A 14,433-nucleotide genomic window follows, 5' to 3' on the forward strand; every position below is an offset into this window, starting at 1 on the left:
TGGCATCGTGCCGGAGGCCATGCCCCCTCCGTGCAGCACTCTGCAAACGCGCCCCCAACAGGTATCTCCAGTATGCGCCAGGGAGCTGCGCTGCAGCCAGGTGTTCTGAGGCCAAGCCCCTTTTTACACCTCTCTGCAACGCAGCTCTGTGGCGCTTACTGGAGGTACCTAGTGGTCTAGTTTGACCCTAGGGACCCTTAGGATTCAAGGGGACTTAATCTCTCAACTTAGAACAGCCACAGGGCGCGTTTACACAGTGGTGAAGGGAGGGGACGGGGCCTGAGGTGACGTGTGCAAACACGCACTATGGCACGTTTTAAATTGGGGATATAATTTCCCTTCAATACTGAGGGCCCCTGGGGGCTAACTAGCCCACCAAGTGCTTCCAGTAAGCGCCACTGAGCTGCATTGCAGAGAGGTGGTCCAGGCCGTGCCACTTTTTACACCTCTCTGCAACGCAGCTCTGTGGCACTTACTGGAGGTACCTAGTGGGCTAGTTGGACCCTAGGGACCCTCAGGATTCAAATGAACTTAATCTCCCAACTAAAAATGGACACAGGGCGTGTTTACACAGTGGTGAAGGGAGGGGACGGGGCCTGAGTTAACGTGTGCAAAAACGCCCTGTGGCCAGTTTTAAGAGGTAGTTTTAATCCCCATGCCCTCTTATATACTAGGGGCTTACAGAGGAGGTCATGCTAATCACAGGGGGACCCCAACGCATAATGTTCCCTAGTGTATGTAGGTGTTTTCACTGTATTCTAAGTGTCTTTTAACATAGCACTGGCTCTAGGACTGGTTAGTCAGGCTCAGTTACCACCAGTATCCGTCTGAAAAAGTTGAGGGTACAGGATGATTTTGCAACAAGGCTTCTTTCTGCTCTTCTTTTTGTTCTTTCTGCACGTTATCCTTCTTCCTGCACTTATCTTCGTATTTGAGGACTTCTGTTGCTTCTTTCTGCACTTCTTTTGTTTCTTTCTGTGCATTTTTTCTTCTTTCTTCACATGTCCTATCTCTGTAGGCATAGTTAGAAATTAGCATTTAAAAAACCTTTGAAATTCACAGAAAAAACCATAGGTTTCAGGCACGTTATAGTTAGGAATTAGCATTTAAAAAACCTCAGAAATTCACTGAAAAAACCATAGGTTTCAGGGGTGTTATAGTTAGCTGGACTTTTCACTTGTACAAAACCATTGAAATTCCCCCGTTATAGTTAGTTCAGCTAACTATAACTCGGGCGCCCGCAATGCACTGCTGATGACGTCACATATTACATCACTCATGACATGGTCAGTGACATCACTCATGACATCACTGATGACATCTCAAATGACATCACTGATGACATCATCCTTGTGATAGAGTGGCAGACCTCCTCTCACCCTAATATAACCTTTGATACACACATTCAAAAATAGAGACTACAATTTTCAAAACAATGGACATACCAATACCAGTTACAACAACCTCTTCAGTAATTCTAAGATCCACATACACATCCACTCATTCACCAACAGTCCTATACAGTCACTCATACATGTACTCACTCATCATATGTACTCATACACCTATACATCCTGTTACACAATGCCACTCATCCATAGAGTTACTCACACACATAGTCACTCATGCTAATAAAGAATCAAACATACATTTACTTGCATATACAGTTATACACACACCACCATACTTACTTCTACGGAAACTTACACATACTTAGTCTTTTAAACAATCACTTATAGAAACACATACTTATTCATACAGGAACTCTTTCAATCTCTCACTCTCACATATACTCACATATATACACCAATAGTCACATATACTAGTTTAAAACATATGTAGTTACTCATAAAGACACTATTGAGACAGTCATTCACTCACTAACACACCCATACACACACTCATCCACCCATACAGTCCTGCACACATGCTGTGTTCAACACATACAAACAGTGAGTCACTCATTCATGCACCTATGCACTACGTAATACCCCCCACCGAACCATGCAGACACTCAGACTGATACTCAAAAAACCAACTAATAACCTATATAGACACCCATGTAGCTACTCACCAACCCATGCAGCCACTTATAGACAAAGTGAGAGACTGATACAGATATTTACATATTTAAACATTACTCACTAAGCCATGTATTCACTATGATACACTTAATCAGTCAGTTACACAATCAATTTTTCAAAAACAAATCATCCATTTAGACACTTATATACCCATTTATTCTTCCATCGACCTTGAGATATACATATATAAAACATATTTAATTTTCAGAAAAACACACATTCACTGGATGATGTCATCAGTGATGTCATCAGTGATGTCATTTGAGATGTCATCAGTGATGTCATGAGTGATGTCACTGACCATGTCATGAGTGATGTAATATGTGACGTCATCAGCAGTGCATTGCGGGCGCCCGAGTTATAGTTAGCTGAACTAACTATAACGGGGGAATTTCAATGGTTTTGTACAAGTGAAAAGTCCAGCTAACTATAACACCCCTGAAACCTATGGTTTTTTCAGTGAATTTCTGAGGTTTTTTAAATGCTAATTCCTAACTATAACGTGCCTGAAACCTATGGTTTTTTCTGTGAATTTCAAAGGTTTTTTAAGTGCTAATTTCTAACTATGCCTACAGAGATAGGACATGTGAAGAAAGAAGAAAAAATGCACAGAAAGAAACAAAAGAAGTGCAGAAAGAAGCAACAGAAGTCCTCAAATACGAAGAAAAGAAGCAACAGAAGTCCTCAAATACGAAGATAAGTGCAGGAAGAAGGATAACGTGCAGAAAGAACAAAAAGAAGAGCAGAAAGAAGCCTTGTTGCAAAATCATCCTGTACCCTCAACTTTTTCAGACGGATACTGGTGGTAACTGAGCTTGACTAACCAGTCCTAGAGCCAGTGCTATGTTAAAAGACACTTAGAATACAGTGAAAACACCTACATACACTAGGGAACATTATGCGTTGGGGTCCCCCTGTGATTAGCATGACCTCCTCTGTAAGCCCCTAGTATATAAGAGGGCATGGGGATTAAAACTACCTCTTAAAACTGGCCACAGGGCGTTTTTGCACACGTTAACTCAGGCCCCGTCCCCTCCCTTCACCACTGTGTAAACACGCCCTGTGTCCATTTTTAGTTGGGAGATTAAGTTCATTTGAATCCTGAGGGTCCCTAGGGTCCAACTAGCCCACTAGGTACCTCCAGTAAGTGCCACAGAGCTGCGTTGCAGAGAGGTGTAAAAAGTGGCACGGCCTGGACCACCTCTCTGCAATGCAGCTCAGTGGCGCTTACTGGAAGCACTTGGTGGGCTAGTTAGCCCCCAGGGGCCCTCAGTATTGAAGGGAAATTATATCCCCAATTTAAAACGTGCCATAGTGCGTGTTTGCACACGTCACCTCAGGCCCCGTCCCCTCCCTTCACCACTGTGTAAACGCGCCCTGTGGCTGTTCTAAGTTGAGAGATTAAGTCCCCTTGAATCCTAAGGGTCCCTAGGGTCAAACTAGACCACTAGGTACCTCCAGTAAGCGTCACAGAGCTGCGTTGCAGAGAGGTGTAAAAAGGGGCTTGGCCTCAGAACACCTGGCTGCAGCGCAGCTCCCTGGCGCATACTGGAGATACCTGTTGGGGGCGCGTTTGCAGAGTGCTGCACGGAGGGGGCATGGCCTCCGGCACGATGCCAGTCTTTTATTTATTTTAGTTTTTTAAGAAGGGGGGCTGTTTGGTTCCCCTTCTTATTCTAATTTATTGGCCCTGATGACCCCATCCCCCAGGGCCAGTCTCCTAATTATATTTTTTTGACCCCAATCCCCAGGGCCGGCCACTGTTTTTTATTATTTTTAAAAAATATATATTTATAGACACACCTAGGACATGCTGGACAAACCGTACGTACCTATCACCATGACGATTTGCGTGATATTCATTAAAAGGCGACTATGCATGCAATGAATCCACGTGGAATGTATTTACACCACTAGTGAAGCTCTGACATGTCTGATGCCCTACCGTGCCTAATCCCGGTAGACACCCTTGTCGTTTATTTATACAAACATGGGTAGCTATTGACGGGCACATTTAATACACATGCACACCAAGCCATTCAAAGGGGATTCGACAAAAATTCGACCAAAACTATGCAAGAAACCCCCCTCACGGTTAATAAAACACACATCCACTGCCGGATGTGTAATACTTTTTATTTTACTCTCTGGAAAGGGGACGAACATCACTTGAGAGTCACAGCGCGCTCCTGACAGAGCCCAATGCTGTGTTACACCCACCATTGCCTGCCGTGTGCCACACACCTCTGTGTTGTATTCCACTAGCTAATGCATATGCTATGACACTCTCTAGCCCATGTGCACTGTAACACCACCCCGTGAATATGTCATGCCACACTTGTCTTCGCACGGGTTATATTGCCCCATCTAACGTGCCTTTCTCGATGCCTATGTTATAACGCACAGTGCTATGCCATACATATTACAATCTGGGATCCATATCTTTGTCACAGTGCATATGCAACCTTACACTCCCCAGCACATTTTATATTACAACTTTAGAGACTAGTTAGGTTACACAACACTGCCCTGTGCATATTACACTCCAAGGCGCATATCGCATAGCACGCGCTAGTGCCTGTGCTATCTCGCGCTCTCCCATGAATCTGTCATTGCGCACAATGTATTGCATATTATATTTCACGCCCGGTTCATCTTATATCACACTTTTTGGTGCATAGTTTATACCATACACTATATCTAGTTTTCATTTTCAATCGTGCTCTCAGGACTATGTTCTATATAACACTGTGTTCACCTACCCTTCACGGGCATTACATTTTGCGATAGGGGGTGGAGGGTCAGGGGGTGTTTCTGCCAAGTGAGCCCGGAGTCACAGTCACAAACGTCCTCTTCTTCCTGAATAAAAGTGAGATTATGCTGCATACTTGTTCATATTTTAAGTAGTTCGCACAGACACAATGTTTTAAAAACAATAAAGTTCCTAATACCCGCCTTCTCTGAACAGTTAGCTTGCTGCCCCATCCCCTTCCTCCCTATCCTCTGTTGTGTGAATCCATGGACTAGCCTCCTCCCTCCTGCCATGCATGGTCTGATGTGCTGCCACTGCCCTCAGTATGATGTACCAGTCCCCTCCTCCTGCCCTCCATTGCCCAATTCTATGCCCCATCATTGACCTCCTGCTTAAACTCTGTGCTTAGCTTGCTGCCCCTATTCTCCTTCCCCCTGCCCTCCGATGTCTTTGTGCATGCCCCTGCTCCATCCTTTTTGCCCACCATGTCCCATGGACCTGCCACTCCTATCTACTCTGAGTGTTCTGTTGAGCTGCCACTCCCCTCCCACCTGCCTAGCATTGTCAGATGACTGTAACCTGTCCCTGCCACCTCCACCCTGCCTGTCCACATGCCATGCCCCTATCCTCTTCCTCCTGTCCTACATGGTCCATTGTACTGCCACACCCTTCTGCCCTCCCTGGTCTGTTGTGCTGCAGCTGCTCCTCCTGCCTGCCCCGTGTGGTCTGTTGTGAGGTCCCTTCCCCTGAACTTTCTTGTCTGTGCACAGGTCCTGACCCTCCCTTCTATCCTCCATCGTCCTTTGTGCATGCCCCTCCACCCTCCTTCTTGCCCATCATAGCCATTGTGCTGCCACTAACCCTCCCACTTGCCATGCATGGTCTTCTGTGCTGCCATGGCCCCTCCCACCTTCCCTGTGTGGTCAGTTAGCTGCCCCTGACCCCCTCCCACCTTCCCTCCATGGTCTGTGTGTATGCCATCACAGTCTCACTGTTGCTCTTCATGGTGTGTCTTGCTTCTAGTGCCCATCCTGCCTGACCTCCATGGCTATCTTGCTGCTCCTGCCCTGCCCCCTTGCCCCCAGCCCTACTCCCTCCCTCCTGGCTTGTCTGTTCCATTGTAATGCCCCTGATCCGTCCCTCCTGCCCTTTATGGTCTGTTATGCTGCAGCTTTCTCTCCTGTCTGTCCATTATGGTCAGCTAGCTACCATTGCCTCTTGCCCCTCTGTTCTCTGTTGTCCATGTGCATGGTCCTGTCCCCTCCCTCTTGCTTTCTATGGATTGTTGTGCTGCACTCCCGTCCTGCATGCCCTGTGTGGTGTATTGTGCTGCTGCAAACCCTGATGCCTGCCCTGCAGGGTCAGTTTGGTGCACCTCTCCATGTCCCTCCTGTCCTCTGTTATCCAAGTCCATGTCCCTATCCCATTTCCTTCCATGATCCAATGTACCATACTTGCGAACATTTTGAACTTGGTAAGAGGGAGATTTTGAAAAAAAACTGGGGTATTGATTTTCCCCTTTGGGTTACATTGAAAAAGAGGATATTGTAGACAGGAGACAGATCAAATAAAGCCCATTTGAGCTTAAAAACATTGGACGTTTCCTGGCTGAATCGGGTCTGTTGGCATGTATGGTTGTACTACCATTGCCTCTTCCTTCTGCCCACAATGGTCTATTACATTGCCACAGGCTTGAAGGAGGGTAGATTTTGTATCACAGGGGGCCCCTGGCCCGTTCTGTCCACACCTGAAGTATGAGACCCTTGTCCTTGCCCTGCCAGCTGCATTTGTAGGCCGTATTAAATTGACCAGCGGGTCCTGTGTTGCTATATAATTATCCTGAGACATCCTTACCACTCAGCCAGTATAAAACCCCTGTGTAGGCCCTTCTGTTCAATATGTAGGCCTCTTTGTTAAATTGACCATAGCTCTGCAATTTTAGTGTATAGCAGTCTGAAGGCAGGTCTGCGAGGCCTTCTGCTCCAAACCAGTAGCCCCCACCCTACCCGAGTGCTCCGTGCTCGGTATCAAAGTTCAACATCCCCCTGAAGCTGTCGACATACAGTAGGCTGCATCCTGGACTGGTACTTGCTTCCTGGGCAGGTTTCCCGCTTTTAAGGAAGTGGCAACCGCAGAGCATCAAGTTAGGAGAACTGAGGAGATTTTATACATGAATATATTGAATTCCCGTACAATACCCATTATTTTCTGCTTGCTCTATGGAACTTACGATAAGCGATTGGCCTGAGAGACTGACCTTTTCACCCAGTCCATTGTCAGCATTAAGTGGGTAAATGACGAAATGTCTGGTAAAATCTGCAGACGAAGCTTTTGGGTAGCATACGTAGGTAGATGTAGCGTGCAAAGGAGCCCACAAAATGATATAAAAAGGGAGCACCCACAGATATCGACGGACTACCTCGCCGTCTGTATGTAGGTTAACAGGCAGTGCAGGTTTTCCCCAAGAGCTGGGAGCTCTTGTCTTCCTTTGCTTAAAATGTCTTGCTCTGCTTTGCTTGAAGTATCTTATTCTATTTTACCTATATGAAATGTCAGGTTATGTTTAACCATTGTTCTCTTTACTTTTGCATTTAAAAGATTTTGTATTGTAATTGCAGGAATGCTTGCTCTAAGAGTAAACGTGAGTGTTCCTAGGTAACATTTTCCTTGGTGTAACTTGTTTCTCATGATGCATTTATAGATGTGTTTTCTCTCTCTCTCTGTCAGTACATTAATTGAGATACAGAGAATATCATGACAGCTGTATGATTATCTGGATTCTGTATTTTGTACTTTATGTCTCTATTCTGCGGTTTCTTTGAAGTTGCATCTTCTCATTAAACTGCCATTGTATTCTGCCTCCAATTCCATGTCTCATATGTCTGTTTTCTTCATTTTTGGAGCAAGCGTTCCTAGGCACCCCGGCTCAAATTAAGGTGCCCCTTTTGTCCCTGACTCACTCTCCTGCTCAGTTCTGTGGTGGCTCCCGGGGATCTGGGGACCGCCCCTAGCTTCCTTGACCCGTAATAGATCTTGCCTCCAACAGCCTCTCTTGCAAGTCCTGTATTGTTGGTTTGTTGCCCCTGCCCCCCTTTCCACTGCCCTCCATAGTCTGTTGTGCTTCCACGGCCCTTCCTGCCTACTCAGTGTGGTTAAATTGTTGCCTTTGCACCCTCCTACCTGCCTTCAATTTTCAGAGTCCGTGCCCCTGGCCTCTGCCTCTCAACAGTATCCTAATGAACAACTAGATTGCTAACATTCTATATTTATTACAAAAGTGTGGAACGCCTGACATCATCTTGATGTAATCAAAACTGTAATACCTAGAGCATTTCCTTTAGAAATTACATATATGAGAGGGTCTTATTGGCATCAAAATTATGGTTAGTGCTCTAAAAGGCTAAAATAAGGACATATTTTCTGAGTTTTCAAATAGCGACAAAGCACTTTTAAATTATTTGTTATCTTTATGTTTTTTTATCCAGTTGACCACTTGATTAAATGTTGCACTTAGGGGAGATGATGTGGTGTTACTTCCAGAACTGCAGACTTTGCAACTGGGGAACCAGGTTGAAGTTTCTGCTTCAGCTCGACATTCTGTGATTCTGGTCAAATCACTTAGTCTCCCCATGTCTACAACCAAAATGAATGTGTTCTTGTGTGATGTAACCAATGCTCATGTAAAGCACTCCAATACCTGACAAGTCTGCACTATATAACACTGCAAAAACACAAAATAATAAGTGTTTTGCACACTTCTGTCATTGGGCTATATTTGGGCTACATCTGGGTGATTTTGGGCTACATTTGGGCTCTTTTGTCTCCGGTGGCCATCTTGGGAGATTTATTTGTTATGAAGTTTCCTAATTTCCTCATGTACTGCAGTCTCCTCAGTAGGAAACGCTTTCAGTTTTTTACTTTGATTCCATCATGAAGGTATTCAGATATGTCACACATTTGCCATAAATTCTGAATGTTAGCACTCTAGTTGCTCATTAGATCACTGTAGTAAAACTACTGCACCATGGAAGTCTGCTCCTGGTATTAAAAGTGCATTATTCAGTCTGCATGTCAGAATTTTTTAATGAAATAGAAGAGGATTTGAGAAGTCACTCAAAATGTGCCCTCATTTTCTTACTTAAGCATTAATCATAATTTCTATGGCAAAATGAACCTCCTCATTGTGTTCCTTTTTAAATTAAATGTTTTAAGTGTTACCAGTTTATTCCAATCAAGTTGGCTTCATGTGTGCCATACTTTTTGTCATAATGAAGACAGTAAGCGCTCTAGTTGTTTTTAAGAACATTCTGGGACATTCTGTCATTGGGCTATACTTGGGCTACATCTGGGTGATATTTGGGCTACATTTGGGCTCTTTTGTCTCTGGTGGCCATCTTGGGAGACTTATTTGTTATGAAGTTTCCTAATTTCCTCATTTACTGCAGTCTCCTCAGTAGGAAATACTTTCAGTTTTTTACTTTGATTCCATCAAGAAGGCATTCAGATGTGTCACACATTTGCCATAAATTCAGAATGTTAGCACTCTTTTTGCTCATTAGATCACTGTAGTAAAGCTACTGCTCACCAGGGAAAACTGCTGCTGGTATTGAAAGTGCATGTTTCAGTCTGCATGTCAGAATTTTTTAATGAAATAGAAGAGGATTTGAGAAGTCACTCAAAATGTGCCCTAATTTTTCTTTCTGCAGCACTAATCATACTTTTTATTGAAAAATGAACCCCCTCATTTTGTTCCTTTTTAAATTAAATGCTTTAAGAGTTACCACTTTAATCCAAGCAAGATGGCTTCAGGTGTGCCATACGTTTATCATAAGTAGGACTGTTAGCGCTCTAGTAGTTCTTTGGAACACTCTGGGAAGCTGCAGTAGAACACAAAGGAATCAACTGACAGTCTCTGCCCTTGTTGGATGTACATGTTTTACTGAGAATGTCAGACTTCATTCTCACATGACTGAGAAAGATAATGTGAATTTACAGAAAATAAGCTCTCAGTTTAGCCTATAGATCACCTTCCAAACCTCTGTGGTAAAAGCATGAGAAAATATTTTTCTCTCAATCATGATATCCCAGCAGAAGGCTTTTTCACATGGTGAAATCACCTTAGAACATACCACAATTCCTAAAATGAGTATGGTACCATCAACAAAAGATTTATAATGTAACTAAAGTCTTAAAACCTTCTATTAACTGCAATGCTTTTTAATGAGGTGCTATCATGTATATTGGTCCCAAGATGGCTGCCAACACTTCTTGGATGAAGTGCTGACAGCCAATCAGATCTCAGGATGAGATGTGTGGTTAGGCTCCGCCCACATATATATATGCTTTTAAATGCTATTTTCTCAGGATCTACTGAACAGATTTACACCAAACCTACAAAAGGCACTTCCTTGACCTGAGGACTACCTCTCTGCCAAATTTCAAGTAATTCTGTTCAGCCGTTCGGGCTGTAGCTGTGTCTAAAGGTCCTATGGAAAAATGCATGGGAAAAACGCGTTTTGGGACCCCCCTTTTATCTCAGCCCCCGCTTGACGAATCCCCCCGAGACTTTCAGGGTAGGAGCGGAGCGTAGCGCCCCACCTATTTTGAAAAATTCGCGAGGATTCGTCAACCGGCGCCAAAGTTATTCAAAATAGAATGTTGTGGATTTCCTATGGAAACGTGGTCCTAACTATAACTACCTACTGGCGACCGCCAGTAGGTAATAAATATATATATATATATATATATATATATATATATATATATATATATATATATATATATATATATATATATATATATATATATATATACACATGTAGATAGCAATGAAGTCTACTTGGGCCTCGCAAAATGTATAGTTGCTAATGGTGCTCTGTGTCCTAAAACCCAAACTTGGAGCATTGGTATCTTATGTATTGCCTGACCATGAGAACCCACGTCTCAATTAGACTCTCACCTGTCATTGTGATTCATAAACAATTACTTGGTTTCCCCTCAGGTTAACATTTACTATGGAGCTCTTGTAGCATTAATGCTGTATGCTCACTGGTGCAAGACTGGCATACTCTAGAGGAGGTGTTTAAGTTACTTGGACTTTATGTACACTTATTTAACACCAGAATATATATGGTGGCAACTTGGGATTCATTTTAGTGATCCGAAGTAGCCCTCACTACAGAACAGGTTTGAGACCCTTGCTCTATAGCCTCTGATCCTCAGACTCACAAATTAGTGTCCCAAAAAAGTCATTCACCTCCTCTCGATGGGAAAAACCTTTTCGTTCCCCTGATAGATGAGGCCCTGCAGCAGTACAAAATAATCACAGCCACCTCGTGGAGTGCTATAATAATGAAATGACCAGACCTCCCCCAGAGTTAGCTGGTGAAGCCCTTGTAGTTTATCAAGGTACACTGCTGTTTTTGCTCCAAGACCTAGGATGCAGCCTCTTCTTTATCAGGAAACAGGCAGTCGAAGAAGGATGCTTCAAAAGAAAGAGCAGGTCTGCTGTTTCACTGATTTCCCCATAGACCTGCTTTCCTCCTCTGCACCATCTTAGGAGGTGTACTAGGTTTGCATCCATTACCAGCAGCACACAGACAATCAGCCCATGTATGTCTTCTCAGTTGTGCGTAATGGCTGAGCTCTAGCGATCTCAGTTCCCCCCTGTCGTCCTGTCTGCCTCTGACCTAACTGGTATGTCAAGAAGGTCTGCATGAGGTAGTAAGGTGATGACTCCTTTTAGGAATATTTATGCTGCTCCTATCACTAGAAGGGGGACGGGAATATTAGTCTCACAATCTCCTTGCAATGCAAAGGGAGGACTCATCTGCCCCATCTGAGGATTATCTGATCTGAATCAGTTCCTGCTGTTGCAGATGTTCAAGGTGGTGACTTTTGAGTTGAGGTCGTGAGTTGCTGCCATCACAGTGATTGTCTAAGTTCAGTGGACATTCAGTATGACCATTTCTGAGAGGAGCACAGAGTGCTTGTCGGTTTTACGGTCGTTTACCAGCACTAGTAGCCTGGGATTCTGCCATTTGGTCTTGATGAAGCACCACCCATGCTTGCCATGATTTTGGCCCCGGTGGTGACCTTTGTGCAACAATCGGCGTCTCACTACTACCTGTACTTAGTTACACAACTGTCTTGTCAGAGTAGAGTAAACAGAAGGTGTATAGTCCGACTGGCCTTTGACACGTAGGATCACGTACAAGCTTAGGCTCTTTGTGAAGCAACCCAAATCATCTTTGCCTCCTTCCAAGGGGATTGATTTTATATGGGCATGTTTAGCCTGCAACCTTTCCTCCTCCTGTGAGAGCACTGATAGTTTGCAAGGCAGTTGATTAATTCTTAACCATCAAATACATGTTTGTGCCAATGGCGCCTGCTTCTTCAGACGTCCTTTGTAGCTGTAGTTAGCTATGCCTAGTTAGACATGCTTGTGCCTTAAACTCATCTGTCTCTGGGACCGATTGCAGATCGATCAGCAAGTGCTTGTCCTGATCCATCCATTCTGAATGGTGATTGTCACATTCTTTCAATCTGTAGGTGAGATACCCCTTCACCTGCCCTCCCACTCATTGCTGCTACCATCTACTCTTCAGAGTATGAGTATAGGACAAACCCCAGAAAATTCTTCCTCCGTGTGCCAAATGGGATGCAGCACCTCACATAAATGTGTTGCAACTTAAAGGCATGTTGAAGACCTTCCTACCAGTGGTAAGCTCCTGAGCTGTGATGGTTCACAAATACCACATTACTCTTCTACATTAAGGAACCTGTAGGGTCACCCCTTTCACAAATCTTTGCCAGCTGCCAGTAGCTATGTGGGACTCTGGGCATGTTCATGTTAATCTCCCACATTGCAGTACAACTTGAACATGCCTTTTTGTCCATTTCATTAATGGAAATTTCGGCAGGAATTTCTCAACCCCATTTTGAAAATGTTGACTTATGCTGCCATTGCAACTCATTTGAAGAGAAATGTCACTCGCTCACCTCTTCAATTGACCGGGTGCAAGGGCCTATAACTTTTCCTAGGGCACGCTGCTGAATACAAACCAAGGCTGCCTAATTTTGCCTCTACCTCATACCTTTTCCTTCCACCACCCTCAACACCTGCCTTTTTTTTCTCACTCCTGAGCAGGTTTTGAGCTCTGCTTTTTTTTTATTTTCACTGATTTACCTTCTTTTATTTCCTTTCCTCCTTTCCTGTCTGTCTCTCTTGGTCTGTCAAAACCTGGCGATAAAGCATAATGTCTGGTGCTGACCCTCAAACGCTTACACTAATTGAGCACTTAATACACTAGGCCATGTCTGTGTTTTATCGCCATTTACCCAAAAGCAAAGGCGCTAACTGGAAATCGGAATCTAGGGAGCTTTCTCTAAATGCTGGTCCTGGCTAGGCCTTCCCAGGTTTGGTGCTCTTCACCTGCTGCATAGGGACCATGTATCCCTTCTCCAGAGGAGACACCCTGTCCTTTGAGAGAAGGAAAGTGATGTAACCCTTTTTGCCGTCACTCATTTTGAGTGTTTGGTTTCAGAGGACCAGATCTTTCAATAAAGCTGCATATCTTCATAGAACCTGGGTGCCCACTTCCTTTCTGGACCAAATCAAGATCTGCATTTCTGAGGCTAGCGTTTTGTAAAACTTGGGTATTGCTAAATGGCTGACAAGTCCATGATACCCAGATGGCATTGTCACTGCATCACATCTTGCTACTAGCAGCCCGGAACAAATATTTATTCGCCGTCACAGCACACTCTACAAGGCAAAAATCACGTTCTCCTATCATGTACTTGTTGAAAACCTGATACAATGGCTTCCCTGCACAAAATTTCCTCAAAGGTGCTCACAAAGTTTCTTACTAGAGTAATGGAATGTTTGTAAGGAGGGCCAACACAACGTGTGCTCCCAGGCCTAGGATGCCAAATTCTCTCTTTATTCACCTCCCTTACTTGTTCTCACTAGATCTGGAACCTACCAACAGCTCGAGCATGGGAAAATGTCAGGACTGAAGAGTCCATCAGAAATATCGCTCTGTATTCCTCTTTTTAAATGAAAGAAAATGGGGAGAGTACAGATCTGTGCAGTGAAGGGCATGCGTTGTGGCGTGCATGTGTGTTTTCAATATCATTGTTCAAAGATCTGTCTTTAACAAATTTAACAACATTAGTAGAATTTTCCAGTCCTACCATTAAGTGCCAGGAATGCACACAAGTTAAGTGGAAACTCTCAAGTCTAAGCCACAATGAAGGCAACTGTTTTCCTGTCTGTAATATGGCGTATTAAAATATTTACAGATAAAAAAAGGCCATTACATTTACTTTCAGGAGACTGCGGTCTGGTGGTTTGAGTATTCTTTACATGTGTAGTAATAAATGCTATAAAAATGTATCTCTTTAGTCCCGCTAGGTGAGTTGTGAGCTGGACCAGTAGAACAATAACATTTTAACCCATTTATGTGGAATGGAGTGGTTTCGCTTTTATCCTCTGCACAAGGCATTGATTACCCCTACCTGTCAGAAGTTGTAACTTTATAAGTACATCTTAATGCCAAGATGTGACCATACTGTGTAGCTAACATTTTTTAC

The 14,433-nt window shown here is 43.8% G+C and overlaps 1 protein-coding gene across 3 annotated transcripts in view; it reads left to right on the plus strand.

The window, feature by feature from the left end:
* USP25 (ubiquitin specific peptidase 25) overlaps positions 1–14,433 on the plus strand; it is a 439,609-nt gene that overhangs the window by 240,885 nt on the left and 184,291 nt on the right. The window lies entirely within an intron of this gene.

Source organism: Triturus cristatus, chromosome 8 (genome assembly GCF_964204655.1).
Source record: "Triturus cristatus chromosome 8, aTriCri1.1, whole genome shotgun sequence".
In the NCBI taxonomy this organism is placed as follows: Eukaryota; Metazoa; Chordata; class Amphibia; order Caudata; family Salamandridae; genus Triturus; species Triturus cristatus.